This window comes from Giraffa tippelskirchi, chromosome 12 (genome assembly GCF_054371585.1).
Source record: "Giraffa tippelskirchi isolate mGirTip1 chromosome 12, T2T-mGirTip1v1.2.pri, whole genome shotgun sequence".
Lineage (NCBI taxonomy): Eukaryota > Metazoa > Chordata > Mammalia > Artiodactyla > Giraffidae > Giraffa > Giraffa tippelskirchi.
The window spans coordinates 94,615,751-94,632,365 of NC_137286.1; the positions used below are offsets into that span (position 1 = coordinate 94,615,751).

The 16,615-nt window shown below is 38.2% G+C and overlaps 1 protein-coding gene across 1 annotated transcript in view; it reads right to left on the reverse strand.

Moving 5' to 3' along the window:
• Window positions 1–16,615, reverse strand: part of FREM2 (FRAS1 related extracellular matrix 2) — a 159,164-nt gene that overhangs the window by 127,294 nt on the left and 15,255 nt on the right. The window lies entirely within an intron of this gene.

Genomic DNA, 16,615 nt, shown 5'->3' on the forward strand with positions numbered 1-16,615 from the left:
TAATTCACGCTTTTATAATTACATGGACTCAGTTTACTTCATTTTTTCATGGAAAAAATTGTTTTAGAATTCTAAAATTATTTTCAATTTTTAAATTAAGTAGTAAGACTTTTAAAAACTATCTCTACATGAATATATTAAGCTACTGACTTGGTCAACATATTAAAACTTTAGGAATCTTCTATTTAAAAGGCAACTTTTTCTCTGAAATCTCAAAATCAAATGCTATATTGTGTCTAAAATTCTGAAGATTGTGTAAATACGGTCTTCACCACATACACTATATAAATTCATACAGGGAATGTTTAATCAGGCAGGTAAAAGTAGAGACTGGTTTATTTCTAGACACCTTTACTTGTCACATCACTTAGCAACACCATTTAGTCAGAAGAATCTCTGGCATAAAATGCTCTGCTAATCCACTTTACCTCTTACAGTGTTACTTTTCTCCCTAATTAAATGAAACAGATATCAGGTAACATTTAATTGACTTTGTATCTTTTCTTATCGATGCTGACTTTCACCACACACATACTTGATGTGGCAGAGGAAATAGGGAGGGGAAGGAGTGAGTAGTTTTCTCATCTTCGTCAAAATGATGCTGGAAAAGGGGAGTGAAGCGAGTCTATTAAGAGTATAAACTCATTCCATTTTCAGTGGTGTCTAGAACATAAATCAGTAAGATTCAGTATGCTTATTATTATAACTAAGCCAGAGAAATTGCAGCATCGACAAAAGCTGGAATGTCTAAAAGCTAAATCTTTAAACTAGAATCATATCCAGGCATTACATGTAAGAAGAGGATCTCCATTATAAGAAAACCAAGACAGAGTCTGATGTCACCATGAAAGTCTATGCAAAGAATATTGGGAAAGTACTTGTTCACATATAAGAATGTTCATAGTGTTAGTCTCTCGGTCATGTCTGACTCTTGCGACCTCATGGACTCATGGACTGTAGCCCGCCAGACTCCTCTGTCCATGGAATTCTCCAGGGAAGTACACTGTAGCGGGTAGCCATTCCCTTCTCCAGGAGATCTTCCCAACTCAGGGATTGAACTCGAGTCTCCTGCATGGCAAGCAGAGTCTTTACCCTGTGAGCCACCAGGGAAGCCCAAGAATGCTCAAACCACCATACACTTGCGCTCATTCCACAAGCTAACAAGGTAATGCTCAAAATCCCTCAAGCCATGCTTCAACAGTACGTGAACCAAGAACTTCCAGATGTACAAGCTGGATTTAGAAACAGCAGAGGAACCAGAGATCAAATTGCCAACATCCGCTGGATCATAGAAGAAGAGAGAATTCCAGAAAAAACATCTACTTCTGCTTAACTGACTACACTAAAGCCTTTGACTTGTGTGGATCAAAGCACACTTGCAAGATTCTTAAAGAGATGGGAATATCAGACCACCTTACCTGTCTCCTGAGAAACCTGTATGCAGGTCAAGAAGCAACAATTAGAACCAGTCATGGAACAATGGACTGGTTCAAAATTTGGAAAGGAGTACGTCAAGACTGTATATTGTCACCCTGTTTATTTAACTTATATGCAGAGTATATCATGAGAAATGCCAGGCTGGAGGAATCACAAGCTAGAATCAAGATTGTCTGGAGAAATATCAGTAACCTCTGATATGCAGATGATATCATCCTAATGGCAGAAGCAAAGAGGAACTAAAAAGCCTCTTGATGAAGGTGAAAGAGGAGAGTGAAAAAGCTGGCTTAAAATTCAACATTCAAAAAATGAAGATCATATCATCCAGTCCCATGGCAATGGGATAAAATGTGGAAACAGAGGCAGATTTTATTTTCTTGGGTTCCAAAATTACTGCAGATGGTGACTGCAGCCATGAAATTAAAAGATGATTGCTCCTTGGAAGAAAAGCTATGACAACCTTAGACAAAATATTAAAAACCAGAGACATCACTTTGGCAACAAAGGTCCATATAGTCAAAGTTATGGTTTTTCCAGTAGTCATGTTTGGATGTTAGATCTGGACCATAAAGGAGGCTGAACGCTGAAGAATTGATGCTTTCGAATTGTTGTGCTGTTAAAGATTCTTGAGAGTCCCTTGGACTGCAAGGAGATCCAACCAGTCCATCCTAAAGGAAATCAGTCCTGAATATTCATTGGAAGGACTGATGATGAAGCTGAAGCTCCAATACTTTGGCTACCTGATGTGAAGAGCCTACTCACTGGAAAAGACTCTGATGTTGGGAAAGATTGAAGGCAAGAGGGAAAAGGGGACGACAGAGGATGAAATGATTGGGTGGCATCACTGACATGGACATGAGTTTGAGCAAATTCTGGGAGACAGTGGAGGACAGGGAAGCCTGGCGTGCTGCAGTTAACGGGGTCGCAAAGAGTCGGACATGACTGAATGACCAAATAACAGGGAACAACAATAAAGACAAAAATGAGGGAAGAGTTTGATCTTGTGTCAAATCATTGCCGAGGGAAGGTATCCTTTAGCTTGTGAAAGATGCTTGAAATAAAAGATGACATCGAAACAGAATTTTAAAATTATTATATAAATGGCAGCACAAATAATAAAAAATAGCATAAGAGGAATTCCCTGTTGGTCCGGTGGTAAAGAAACCACCTGCCAATGCAGTGGACACAGGTTCGTTCCCTGGTCCAAAAAGATTCCACATGTCACGGGGCACCTGAGCCCATGTGCCACAACTACTGAGCCTGTGTGCCCTGGAGACCGCACTCCACAACTAGAGAGAAGCCCCTGCTGGACACAGCTAGAGAAAAGTCTGCGCAGCATCGAAGACCCAATGCAGCCAAAATTAAGTAATAATAGCATACTACAAGGTTGTTAATACACTAAGCAGTACTATATATTATGTATACGTATATATGTTTCATAAAAGTGCCTCAAGTGTAAGATTATAGCACAACTCACTCATCAAATCTTTTTTTCAATGCCAACAGTTTCTTAAATGGTTAAGCATAGCTTACTTTTCTTAATTCTAGAGCAATGATGCAGTGCATTTAATTTGGGGCTATTTCTACATAAACATGTAAAGCAAGAGAAAGACTATAGGAGCACAAAATAGTTCTTTTCTGGCTCTTGGATTTCTGAAGTCTACTGACCAGTTTTACCACTTTATTTTCAATTCCTGAAGTGGTTCTCTTGAGCTACACTTGAAAACACTGTTTTCAGTGTTCTCCAATCATGCCTCTAACAGCTACGCAAATGGAGTTAAAGGTAATAGGCAGGGCATTACCAGGATGAAGTGATCAGACCTTTCTGCACCAGGGAAACCAACAACGAAATGGAGAACAGGCAGGTCTGCTCTCTCAGTTTGGAGGAAAGTCATCAGAGCTGTCTTGAAACAAAACGAGGAGAACTATGTCCTGGCTTCCTTCATCAAAAGATACTCTAAATGTGCCATTTTCTAAGCTTTCTTCAAAATTAACAAGAAGGATAAAAAGTAGTTCTAAACTGAAAACCAAATATAGTGAGATAATTATGTTCCCTGAGTCTTTTCTTTTGAATTTCTTCATACCAAAAATATTAATAGCATTGGCAAAAAATGAGACAGTACTAGGAATAACTGAATAATTTATTCTGGAATCTTCTACCACAACAACACTATAACCATCTAAAGATACATTGTTAAAAAAAAAAATAAAGATACATTGTTTTATTAACCTAATATTTATATTATTTATTTCCTAAGTGAAAAATCACTTATGCAACACGGCTTGGCAATTGATTTTTTATTCTTAGGGGCAGAAACAGGTCAATAAATTAATGATTTTAGTTAATTTACACTGTCTTAAAACTAAATGTTCAGGAAAACTTTTCCCCCTCATTTACACAAACATTATTGCTCCCAACAAATGTACATTATGAAATCGATCTACATTTGTCAAGCAAGAACCAAAACATCTATATCTTTGCCTGTATGTGTGTGTGGTTCATACATTCTTCACTTTATCACAATGTTAAGCTTTAATAAACCATATTTTTCCTGATTTGCAGTCAGGATTAAGTATGACATTTGTCCCTTTGATGTCACTGGAATATTGGAGAAAGAGCCATGGCTTTAATACTTACAAGGTAGAAACAAATAAATAAGGCTGTTAAATAAAATCTATGAAAGTTGCTCAGTCGTGTCTGACTCTTTGTGACCCCATGGACTATACAGTCCACAGAATTCTCCAGGCCAGAATACTGGAGTGGGTAGCCTTCCCCTTCTCCAGGGGATCTTCCCAACCCAGGTCTCCCACATTGCAGGCAGATTCTTTACTAGCTGAGCCACAAGGGAAACCCAAATAAAATTTATAAAGTAATAACTCAAACACTATTTATAAGAATATTAGAGGGACAAAGTTTTAAAAAGCAACTAGTTTTCCTGTGATATCATAGGAAAATAAAATTTCACATTTTTATTACACAGAATCAAGAAGTATCTGTTTACTACAAATCATTTGCACAAGCGATACTGGGTTTTTAAGGAACGTTAGGAGCAAAAATTAAATATCCACAGCCCTTAATTTCCAATGACCTCAATGAAGAATTTAAAAATATATGCTTCCTTATTACTTAAAGTTACTAACTTTCTCAAAGATGCATTTATTGAATTGTTTTTTCTTTATAAATCTGTCAGCTGCATGACTACAGCATTCTGTACTAAATATATTTAGTTGACTCTAAGACCTGGACAAACATGGTATGTTATCACTATCTTCAGCTGGTTGCAGCCCAGTGTATTAGACTTGCAATCAAAACTATCCTTCAAACCTCCCACAACTGCTAAATCGAGATGTTTCAGAGTACTACGTTTTGGTAAAAGTGGGTTACTATATTTAATCTTCAAGTCTATAAAATGTACACTTCCAAGCATCAAAAAAGAGAAATAAAATGTGTACAGTGAGCTCAAGAAGTACAGTGTTTTGCATTTCCATGATCTGGCCAAAGTGGAAACTCATTACTACTAGATTAATGGAAATCTTAGCTTAGCTACTTACTAGGTCCAATAACTTTGGAAGCATTCTTAGCCTTTAAAGTCAGCACTGAAGGAAGTGTTAATTATCTTTCTACTTTCATCCCTCCTATCCCATCTTTCCACCAAAAACAGAGTGTCAAACTTTACACACAGTTACTGTGAGAAAGGCAAGAGAAAGGAGGAAAGAAAAGAACAGAAGGAGGAAGGGAGAGAGGGGAAATAAAAGCAAGGAAAAAATAAAAAAGAAAAGCTGCGGAAACCCTCACTGTAGTAGCTACCTGCACAGTTGCTACTATGCCACAGAAACTGTACTGCATGAATGATCCTATTTCCATGAATAATTTTACTGAAATCTTCAAAAGAACCCTAATAGCCAGGTGCTATTATTGTCCCACTTTACAAATGAAACCGAGGCTGAGAAAGGTTCAGTCTCCTGGCCCAGGGTCATATCACCAATTCTTATTGGAGGCAGAACCTATATTAATTTCAGTTTTAACTCCCCTCACTCCGATGGAAAGGAAGATACACAGGGTCAGGAGACTGGCCTTCCTGTGTACACATTTCAAAGAAGTAAGGCATCTCATGATTAACACGTTTGAAGTGACCTCTTCATTTTCCCCCTTAGACCGTCTTCACGCCCCTCTAGTCTTTCCCACCTCAGTGAATGAAGCCCCACTCTCCTCTGGCCAAGAAACCCAGCATCATGCTTACGTTCTCTTTTTTCCAATCCATCAGTAAGTCCCGTAGATTGAGATGTGAAATTATGCAAGCCCATCCTCCTCTCCATACCACATCTGTCTTCCTGCATCAGCCCCACATCCGTCTCCCTTCTTCCTCCTTGAAATGCCCCCTTGACTCTCTACCACTACAAGAGCCATCATCTGAAAACATCAATTAGAACTTGTGAACTCCCTTGTTTTAAAAAGACTTGGGGGCTTCTCTTTCCCTTAGAACAAAATCTGAATTACTACCCTGGGTTTGTAAGGCTCTGTACCATCTGGCCCCCCTCTAGCTCTCTGGCATCCACGGCCTGGGGCTACTCTCTCATCTGTTAATTGAGCTCAAGGTGAGTCGAGCTCTTCTGGTCCCTTGGACACAACAAGCTCAGGGCCTTTGCACATGCTTTTCCTTCCGCCTGGAACATTTCTTCCTCCCTTCTTCCTGTGGCAGCTTCATCTCATCCTGAGTCTAAGCTTAAACATCACCTTTCTGAAGCCTCTCCTGATAGGCGCATCTTTATCTTGGATTTACTGATAACCTCTGCAATAGTTTAAACAATGTATACATGTTGTATTTGTCTACTGCTCTGTTATCCATACCTATCAGAACCTCAGATCAGATCATAATTGCCATGACTGTCACTGTTTTTCAAGATCCCAATAGACACCTGAAACATAGTGGCTGCTGCAAAAGTACTTGCTGAATAATTCAATAAACAAATGAATAAGGAAATTATTTTCACCCAGTAAGTTTCACCGTAGAGACTCTTTCATTGCATTCTGGTTCTATTGTATTCTTAAGTGTGTGTGTGTGTGTGCTAAGTCACTTTAGTTGTGTCCGACTATGTGCGACCCTGTGGGCTGTAGCCTGCCAGGCTCCTCTGTTCAAGGAATTCACCAGGCAAGAACACTGAAGTGGGTTGCCGTACCCTCCTCCAGGAGATCTTCTGGACCCAGGAATGGAACCCTCATCTCTTTATGTCTCCTGCACTGGCTGGTAGGTTCTTTATCTCTAGTGCCACCTCAAGTCATGTCCGACTCTTTGCAACCCCATGGACATAGCCCACCAGGCTCCTCTGTCCATGGAATTTTCAAGGCAAGAATACTGGAGTGGGTAGCCATTTGCTTCCCCATGGGATCTTCCCCACCCAGGGATCGAACCTGGGTCTCCTGCATTGCAGGCAGATTCTTTACCATCTGAGCCACTAGGGAAACCCCATTGTATTCTTACAGGTTCTAACAAATATACAATTATACTAATGACAACTGTGTTACTAGACCATTGAACACCACATTCTATTTCTCCTGACTGCCCAGGGCAAACTTAAAGAGACAGACTGGAATATTTTTGAATTATGTAATATATACCATGAATAAATGTTTGATTTGAAACTATGGTATTTTAATCATTTATGAAACATTTGCTTAGTGTTTAAAAGGTGATTATCATTTGTTTTGAGAGTAAACATAGAACCATGCTAAACTTCAAAGATGTGTCTAATACTTATCTTGGTTGCTTCCAATTGCTGACAGTTAAAATAAAGCTGCTATAAACAAAAAATATGATATATCTAATACAGATTCATATTCATGGGAAGAGTTTATGATTTAGAAAAACTTACTCTGAACTAAAGCTAATAAAAACGGTACATCCATACAATTTTGAAATGAACCTAAAGAATAATAACTAATAAAATGTAGTTTATACTTTTCAATTTAAAAGGTACAACTTCTTTCATGGATACAGTACAGGTATTTTATAGATTCATACTTTTATTTTTTATTTGTTTTTTTTCTTTTTGGCCATGTGATTTTAGTGGCTTGTGGAATCTTAGTTCCCTGACCAGGGATTGAACCAGTACCCTTGCAATGGAAGCATGGCATCCTAACAACTGGACTGCAGGAGAATTCCTGATTCCTGCTTTTAAAGGCAGGGGTCTGGCATAGAAAGACCTTGATGACTTGAACTGTTCTGAACTGCTCAATGAAAAAAGATAGGCTTACAAACATTATGCCATAGTCACCAACACCTCCTCCCAGGATCAGTTTTCTAGTGGATCTGTGCTCTCTTACAGATTAAAAATACTTGCATCAGTGCCTGACATTACTTCACTGTCTTATTATAACCCCCTGAGACTCGAGTATCTTTCCTCTGGTTCTCATGTCACTAGCAATTAACTTTATTGCCAAGAATGCTTGCTTTTTTCCCTCTCAGCTGAATATTTGTATAATCTTTTAATGCTTGTACTCAGACCTCGTTTTCCGACTTACTGCACTTATCTATGTTTTTCCAGCCTTGCTTTCAATTCAAGCTAATTATCAATAATGACTTTGCCTTAAACCGTAAAGTTACCGGTCACCTTCCAGCAGAAACTTGTGCTCCTTCTTGCCAGAATGAAGAGCATCCAGTCTCCTTGTGTCTTGACTATTCAATCGTCAAGTACAGACTAAAAATCTGCAAGACTCGTCCTCAGCTGACATTTCACATACAGAAATGACTTTGCAGCTTTTTCTACTATGTCAAGAAGCTATTTATATCTTTCAATAGCATATGAATTAGGGATCTTGGTGGATGAAAAACTAGGCACCACAAAGCACAGTCAAAGACAGTGGCAGCACATGTCTGGCTACGGACCAGATGCTTTATAATGGCCAACACACATATCATGTCTGACACCCTAGTTTCAGTGCCAAAACCGGAGACAGACTCTCTTAGTTGGCATGCCTGTGTCATATGAGAGCTGAAATGAGGAAATGGCCAACCAATCTTCATAACGGAGAAAAAGTAGGGCCCCTCCTACTTAGTATAACCAGCTAGATGATCACATATCCTAGTTCTTTCTTCTGCCCATCAAGAAGTATCTTGATATATGCCAGAGTTTGCGGTTGACATGTACACACTGCTATATTTACAATAGATAACCAACAAGGACCTACTGTATAGCACAGGGAACTTTGCTTAATATTCTGTAATAACTGCAGGGGAAAGAACTTGAAAAAGAATAGATATGTGTATATGTATCACTGAATCCCTTTGCTGTATACCTGAAACTATCACAACACTGTTAATCAAGAGAGATAGCAGAAAAAGCGAAGTATCTTGAATCTGATGAATTTGATGCTGACACTTTGAGACTTGAAACCAGAAACAGAAAAAGTGTGCATAATGACTTTTTAATAAGAATTGAGGATAGTTTATGCTAATATACTTTCTACTTCTCTTCTTGTTGTAAAGTTGTCTCACATGAGGCAAAAAAATTGGGGTGACTAAAAACACTTTAGGCAGCGGTTGTGACTTAAATATTTCAGTGATTTATAAAAAATGTCTATATCTCTTTAAATTTTTAAAATCATATTATATGATACAATTGTTTATGTAATATACTGACAACTATTTTATTTTCTGAAAAGTATTCTTTAATGAGCTCTAAACTAGTGTTTACTGTGAATCTCTTCGGTCTTAAGTATATTTCACTGAAGGTTTCAAAGGCATTTTTATAGGAGTTAGTTCCATGTGTTTAAAAATGTGAAAGCTTTACTAAAAATCTTTTTTGGTGCCACAGGGATTTAAATTAATGCTAGGATGAGAGAATGTTCTAAAAGAATGCACAGGTCCCCTTGGAATTGTTTACAGGAGTTTTCATAGAATACTATTTAATCAATCCTTAAATAAAATAGAGCTTCTTTTTGCCATTTATCTATTCATTTATATTAATATTTGTTAAATATTTACTCTGTGTTCACCCATGTGCAGGCACTGGTATAAAGATTAATGATATCTTTTTGATTTGAAAAAGTTTCTTCTCTACTAATGAAGATCTTCACAGTAGCAAATAATCAGGATATAACATCCTTGTTATAGATAAAGATAAGGACAGAAGCACAAAAGAAAAAAAAGGCATGACAAATTTTGTTATCAACATGTTGGGAACAACTCTAGAGAGGCAATGACATTTGAGTCGAAAGTTGAAGAGCGATTAACAGTCATTAGGGCTGAGGGTGGGGCATGCCTGGAACAGTTACCTGAGACTGGGTTTCACATCATAATAAAGAGCTACAGGAGTTTTCTGGAGAAAAAACTAAAAAGGGGCAGGAGCGAGTCCGTGTTAAAATACGTAGAATGTGAGAATAGGAAAATTACAGAGTTAAACACTGAGAAGAAATCAGGTAAGAAATGCTCTGTTAAAAAGGGGATAAAAGAATGCGTGCTTTTCTCAGAAATAGAGACACAGACATAGAACAGTGGATAACAAGTGGGGAGAGGTGGGATGGGATGGATTGGGAGATTGGAATTGACACATAAAACTACTATGTATAAAATAGATAACCAATGGGAACCCTCTGTGTAGCACAGGAAACTCTGCTCAATGCTTTGAGGTGACCTAAGTGGGCAGGAAACCCACGGAAGAGAGGATATAGGTAAACGTGTGGCTGATTTACTTTGCCGTACAGCAGAAACTAATACAACATTGTAAAGCAACTATACTCCAATAAAAAAATAAAGGAATACATGCTTTTTTCTTCCCACAAAATTCCAGGGTACTAGATCTGGAATTTCATTCAAAGAGGCAATTATCAAAAGAGGATGTATTTTCCAAGTCTGTATTATTATTATTATTATACTGAGTCGCCCTTGAGAAGGCAGAAAGAGTAAAAACAAAAGACATGGAAGACAGTTTAACTAAATCCAGGTGGTGCAGGGGTAAAGAATCGACCTGCCAATGCAGGAGACACAGGGTTCCATCCCTGAGTTGGGAAGATCCCCTGGAGGAGGAAATGGCAACATACTCTGGTATTCTTGCCTGGAAAATTCCATGGACAGAGGAGTCTGGTGGGCTACAGTCCATGGGGGTACAAAGAGTCGGACATGAGCAAGCATGCATTCACATAGGTGATTGTAACGCACACTAATGTAGGAAATCTCTTCAGCAGAAGCCACAGATAACAGAAGCACATTTCATAACTCCAGAATCTGATCTTTTAGATTGTAACTATGAAAATGCTTGTGTTGTTTGGCACCAGAAAATCTGGATGGATGACCTATTTTGATATAATATTCTTTTTTTTTTTGGCTGCACCACGCTGTTTGTTGGACTTCAGTACTCTAACAGTGAAAGTGTTAGTTGCTCAGTCGTGTCTGACTCTTTGTGACCCCATGGACTGTAGCTCGCCAGGCTCCTCTGTCCATGGGATTCTTCTCTTTAGTCAAAAATACATTTCCTCCTTCAGGGGATCTTCCTAACCCAGGGATCAAACCCGGCTCTCCTGCATTCCAGGTGGATTCCTTGCCATCTGAGTCATCAGGGAAGCCCATCAGGGATTGAACGTGGGCCCTTAGCAATGACAGTGCCGAGTCTTAACCACCGGGTCGCCATGGAATTGCTGCATCTTCTTTAATAACATTCCAACACACATATTTCATTAGCAAATGATCATTTTAAGAATTACTTTATGACAGATTTTATAATTATGAATTTTCAGGGCTGTATAACATTTTCTGATGTTGATACCATTACTAAAAAGCTCTTCCTATTTTTATTGGCATTTAGAGCAATTTCCAGATAGCTATTGTTCACATGATGACATACATGTGCCTACAAGTCTTTACTTCTATTAAGCTAGGTCTCAAATGGAGTCTTACAGCCGTCCTGACTCCATCTACAACTCACAGATGCTTCTTCAACTTCATTTTCTTAGTTTCCAACTTCACAAATAGTTTAGAAGTGTAACTGGTTCATGATAATCCCTGAGGTGAATTTTTTTTAAGTTTCTTTGTAATTGAATTGATAAAACAAGTATAAAATTGTATCTTAAGATTGATTTGATTTGTGTTTATTTTAACTTTAGAAAGAATACATTTTTCTCCACATGTAGTTAGAGAAATTACAGTGTGATACGAGGAAAGAATAGTATAAATGTTAGGATACAGTGACCTTTAAGGTATTCTAAAATAAAAGACTATACTCCAAAGGATGCAGAACTTTTACCTATCAGCAGATCCTACTCTTCCAATGGGTAAAAGGAGGAGAGTGAAAAAGTTGGCTTAAAACTGAACACTCAGAAAACGAAGATCATGGCATCTGGTCCCATCATTCATGGCAAATAGATGGGGAAACAGTGAGAGACTTTATCTTTTTGGGCTCCAAAATCACTGCAGATGGTGACTGTAGCTATGAAATTAAAAGGCGCTTGTTCCTTGGAAGAAAACTATGACCAACCTAGACAGCATATTAAAAAGCAGAGACATTACTCTGTCGACAAAGGTCTGTCTAGTCAAAGCTATGGTTTTTCCAGTTGTCATGTATGGATGTGAGAGTTGGACTATAAAGAAAACTGAGCACTGAAGAATTGATGCTTTTGAACTGTGGTGTTGGAGAAGACTCTTGAGAGTCCTTTGGACTGTAAGGAGATCCACCCAGTCCATCCTAAAGGAAATCAGTCCTGAATATTCATGGGACGGACTGATGCTGAAGCTGAAACTCCAATACTTTGGCCACCTGATGTGAAGAGGGGACTCATTTGAAAAGACCCTGATGCTGGGAAAGATTGAAGGCAGGAGGAGAAGGGGATGACAGAGGATGAGATTGTTGGATGGCATCACTGACTCGATGGACATGAGTTTGAGCAAGCTCCAGGAGTTGGTGATGGACAGGGAAGCCTGGCATTCTTTAGTCCGCAAAGAGTTGGACATGACTGAGCGACTGAACTGAACTGAACTGAACTCTTCAGTCTCATCTATCGAACATGCAAAACTCAGTCTGGAGAAACCAGAAGAATTTGAGCATTCCTCCCTCTTAAGTCTCTCCTGAATGTGTCAAAGTTACAGTTTGGGAAAAGAATCCAAGATTCAAACTGGCCTCTAGCTGCCTCATTATGCAACTTGCAAGAGGTCAGTTACCTATATCTGTGACTTAGTTTCCTCATCTGTCATATATATATTTAACCATGCTGGGAGCTATGAAGGCAAAATTGCATAAATGGTAGTTCTGATAAAAGATCTAATTGAAAGAATAATGACATATGAGTATGTGTGCATGTGTTATAAATACGTGTGTGTGTGTGTGTGTGTGTGTGTGTGTGTGTGTGTATAATATATACCTGCTATATTAAGCAACATTCATTAAGTCCAAACAGAGTAGAACTCCCTGAGGTGAAAATTCTGACATTATCTATTCTTTGAATAGATAACTCCACGGTCTGGTCATTCGGTAATTGCCCCCAAACCCTCCAAATACTGAAAAGTAGAAACTCTGTCCTAAGCACCACCCATTAGTAGTGGATAGTCTCAGTCCTTCACTATATGATAACAGAAGAATTCTGTGGCTAGCCAGGTTCTTGTGATAATTAAATCTGAAACAAAAGATTTTAGTTTTCTGTTCTCCTCCCTCTCTTCTCTCATTCTTGATTCCTGAAATTGAAAGCTGTATTTTATTTTTAAGATTATTTGAAGATTCTATTTGCTCTAGTAAATTTATTTAGACAGTTGCTATCCTAAAATAAATATGGTAGGTTTGAAGAAAGTGAATTTAGTGGGTTGGAGAGAAAATTGGTGGTAGAGAGTTCTTGGTTTCATGACATGAGACTTTGACTTGCTTCCCAGATGTGAAATGCTAAAAGCATTCCATATATTTCATGAGAATGGTTTACAGATATGCTTACAAAATTATATAAAGTATTGATTGCTGTTGTTTAGTAGCTAAGTCATGTCCAACTGTTTGTGACCCCATGGACTGTAGCCTGCTAGGCTCCTCTGTCCATGGGATTTCCCAAGCAAGAATACTGGAGTGGGTTGCCATTTCCTTCTCCAGGGGATATTCTCGACCCAAGAATCGAACCCACATCTCCTGCATTGATAGGCAGATTCTTTACTACTGAACCACCAGGAAAGTTACTAAAATATTGATAAATGACAATAAATCACAACAGCTGAATTTAATAACCAAACCCTCTAGTCTAAAAAGTCTGTCATCAAATGGATGGGAAGAATAAATACCCTTGAGGAGCTCTTGTTACTTTCTGGAAGGATGGTCTTGTTTGGGGAAGTTATCTGGTTGTTCCAAGGCCTAGATCCTTCCAACTGAGAAGCAAGGCTAATCCTTGTTCATAAGATTCAAGTACTTGCCATAATTCCTGAGACATACATATCTTTGAGAAGTGTTAAATGATATCATAAATGTGTCTTCATAAACATGTCACCTAGTTCAGGAAATTTACATTGTTACATTTGACCACATTGAAAATATGTGTTTCTATTACAGTCTATAAAATAGGTCTTTTCTAGAATATATTTTGATGAAATTATTGACTGTACAACTAGAAGATACATAGCTAAGTCAGAAAAAATTTAAAATTCTTAGTATAACATTTTTGTAGAAAGGAAAGAAAATTATTTTTTCTTTTCTCACAAGTATTGCAAAAACATTTTTTTTTTTACTTCTGTTTGTCAAAATACCTCACACTTTCCAGAGAGAAGAATTTCACTCAATATTCTCTGTAAGTTTAAATAGCATTGCACTTCTCATTCAAATATTAGGATATATTATAGACAATGCAAAAAATAAGTATCAGACTAAAAATATTTTGAAATACATATGTGACTTTTCAGTTTTTAACCTTGCAGGTCTCTATGATTATTCTGTCAAAGAGAAGTTTTCTTGCATTGGGGAAATTAAAAGTAAATTCTGTTCCACTGAAAGTTGCCAGAATCTGCCTGAACCCTATATGCAACACATTGTCAGTGGGGAAGAAAAGAGTAAAGGACACTATCTCTGGAAGTTTTCTTTCTCATATGAAACTCTAGCTCTGAAAAAGCTCCCGAAATGATTTAGTTCCTATTTCCATAAACACAGAGGCTCATCCATTTTTTCAGCAAATCCAAAAATAAACCTAGTCGTTTCAGCTAGTCATTCCTCACTTAGTATTTTGAAATATGATACAGCATAATGTTTCCTAATGTTCTAATACAGACCAAAATTTCAGAGTAAATACTAAAAGTCTATCCAGCTAAGGAAAGAAATGTGCAGAATAACAGAGCATATATGTGAATTAAAAAGAAAGAAAAAGTAAAAAATACATAGAAAAGTAAAGGCTATGACGTCTTGGAATTGTAGTCATTGGATTTCAAACTTTTTTGGAAATTTTAAAGAAAATGATAGTTTTGTTATTGAGGTTTATTCAGTCATTCTGAGATATGTACATGGTGCTTTGAACCAACAATTTAGTCCTTAAGTTTATATTATATATATTTATATATATATATGAAAAGTGAAAGTTCTCAGTCATGTCCGACTCTTTGGGACTCCATGGACTATACAGTCCATGGAATTCTCCAGGCCAGAATACTGGAGTGGGTAGCCTTTCCTTCTCCAGTGGATCTTCCCAACCCAGGAATCAAACCCAGGTCTCCCACACTGCAGGCGGATTCCTTACCAGCTGAGTCACAAGGGAAGCCCAAGAATATTGGAGTGGGTAGCCTATCCCTTCTCCAGGGGATCTTCCTGACCCAGGAAATCGAACCAGAGTCTCCTGCATTGCAGGCAGATTCTTTACCAACTGAGCTGTGAGGGAAGACATATACATATACATAAATACATGTGTTTGTGCTCAGTTGCTCAGTCGTGTCTGACTCTTGGTGACTCTATGGACTGTAGCCTGCTATGCTCCTCTGTCCGTGGGATTCTCCAGGCAAGAATATTGCAGTGGGTTGTCATTTCCTCCTCCAGGAGATCTTCTTGACCCAGGGCTAAAACCTGTCTCTTACATCTCCTGTGTCTCCTGCACTGGCAGGCAGATTCTTTGCCACTATGCCACCTGGGAAGCCAATAAATATGTGTGTGTGTAAATTGGCTTCCCAGGTGGCATAGTGGCTATATAGTCCATGGGGTCGCTAAGAGTCAGACACGACTGAGTGACTTCACTTTCACTTTGCCCTTTCATGCACTGGAGAAGGAAATGGCAATCCACTCCAGTATTCTTGCCTGGAGAATCCCAGGGACGGCGGAGCCTGGTGGGCTGCCGTCTATGGGGTCGCACAGAGTCGGACACGACTGAAGCGACTTAGCAGCGGCAGCAGCATATATATGTATATATATATATATATATACATACATACATATATATATATATACACACACAAATATATGTATATAAAATACAAATTTGAATTATTTCAGAGTCTCATTCTAAAGTTTACTCACAGTGGAATTTCCCATTTGAGCAGCAAGATTCAACAAGCAGATTAGTTTTCTATAAGTTGATTTCCTTCTCAGAACTTGGTTTCCTACTAACATTCATTTATCAATATGTCGAATAGTAAAGTATAATTCAATTGCTAAAAAATAAAGTCATTAAACTTGCTAAATTTAGTTGAACCCAAATTGACACTTTTTTTTTTTTTTGCCTCTCTGGCACACATTCAGCAGATGTCATTTTTCAGAGCTTGCGATCCTGTTACGTCCAATGATATTTTAAACAAGTGCTACTTAATACTTCAAAAAATAGGAAGGGTGAGCACAGAATCTTTTTGAGATAGATGACAGAATAGTGTACATTTTTGTAAAGCGTCATAAAGAAACAGATGAGTGAATTGGAATTATTTCTCCCTCTCTCTTCCCTTGCACACATGTCTCCTCATTTCCTGTGTCCTGTTCACACATTCTTCCTGAGGTTCTTTTGCTTCTTCTGAGAGCAAATGAGAACACAAGCATCTTTATGATCAATCTAGAAGTGGCCAGCTTTCCTCCTAGGGTGAGGAAGAGAACTGAACAGTGTGAGTGGCCGTCAGGGTGCTGAGGGAGTGATGACAATAAATTACTGAGGTGACTTAGATCTCAGGTCACAGTCTATTCTCTGCAGTATTCAAACTCCACTAAGGAAAAGTTAAGCTAGACTAAGTCACTAAATTCCCAAACTAAGACAATCATTAGACAT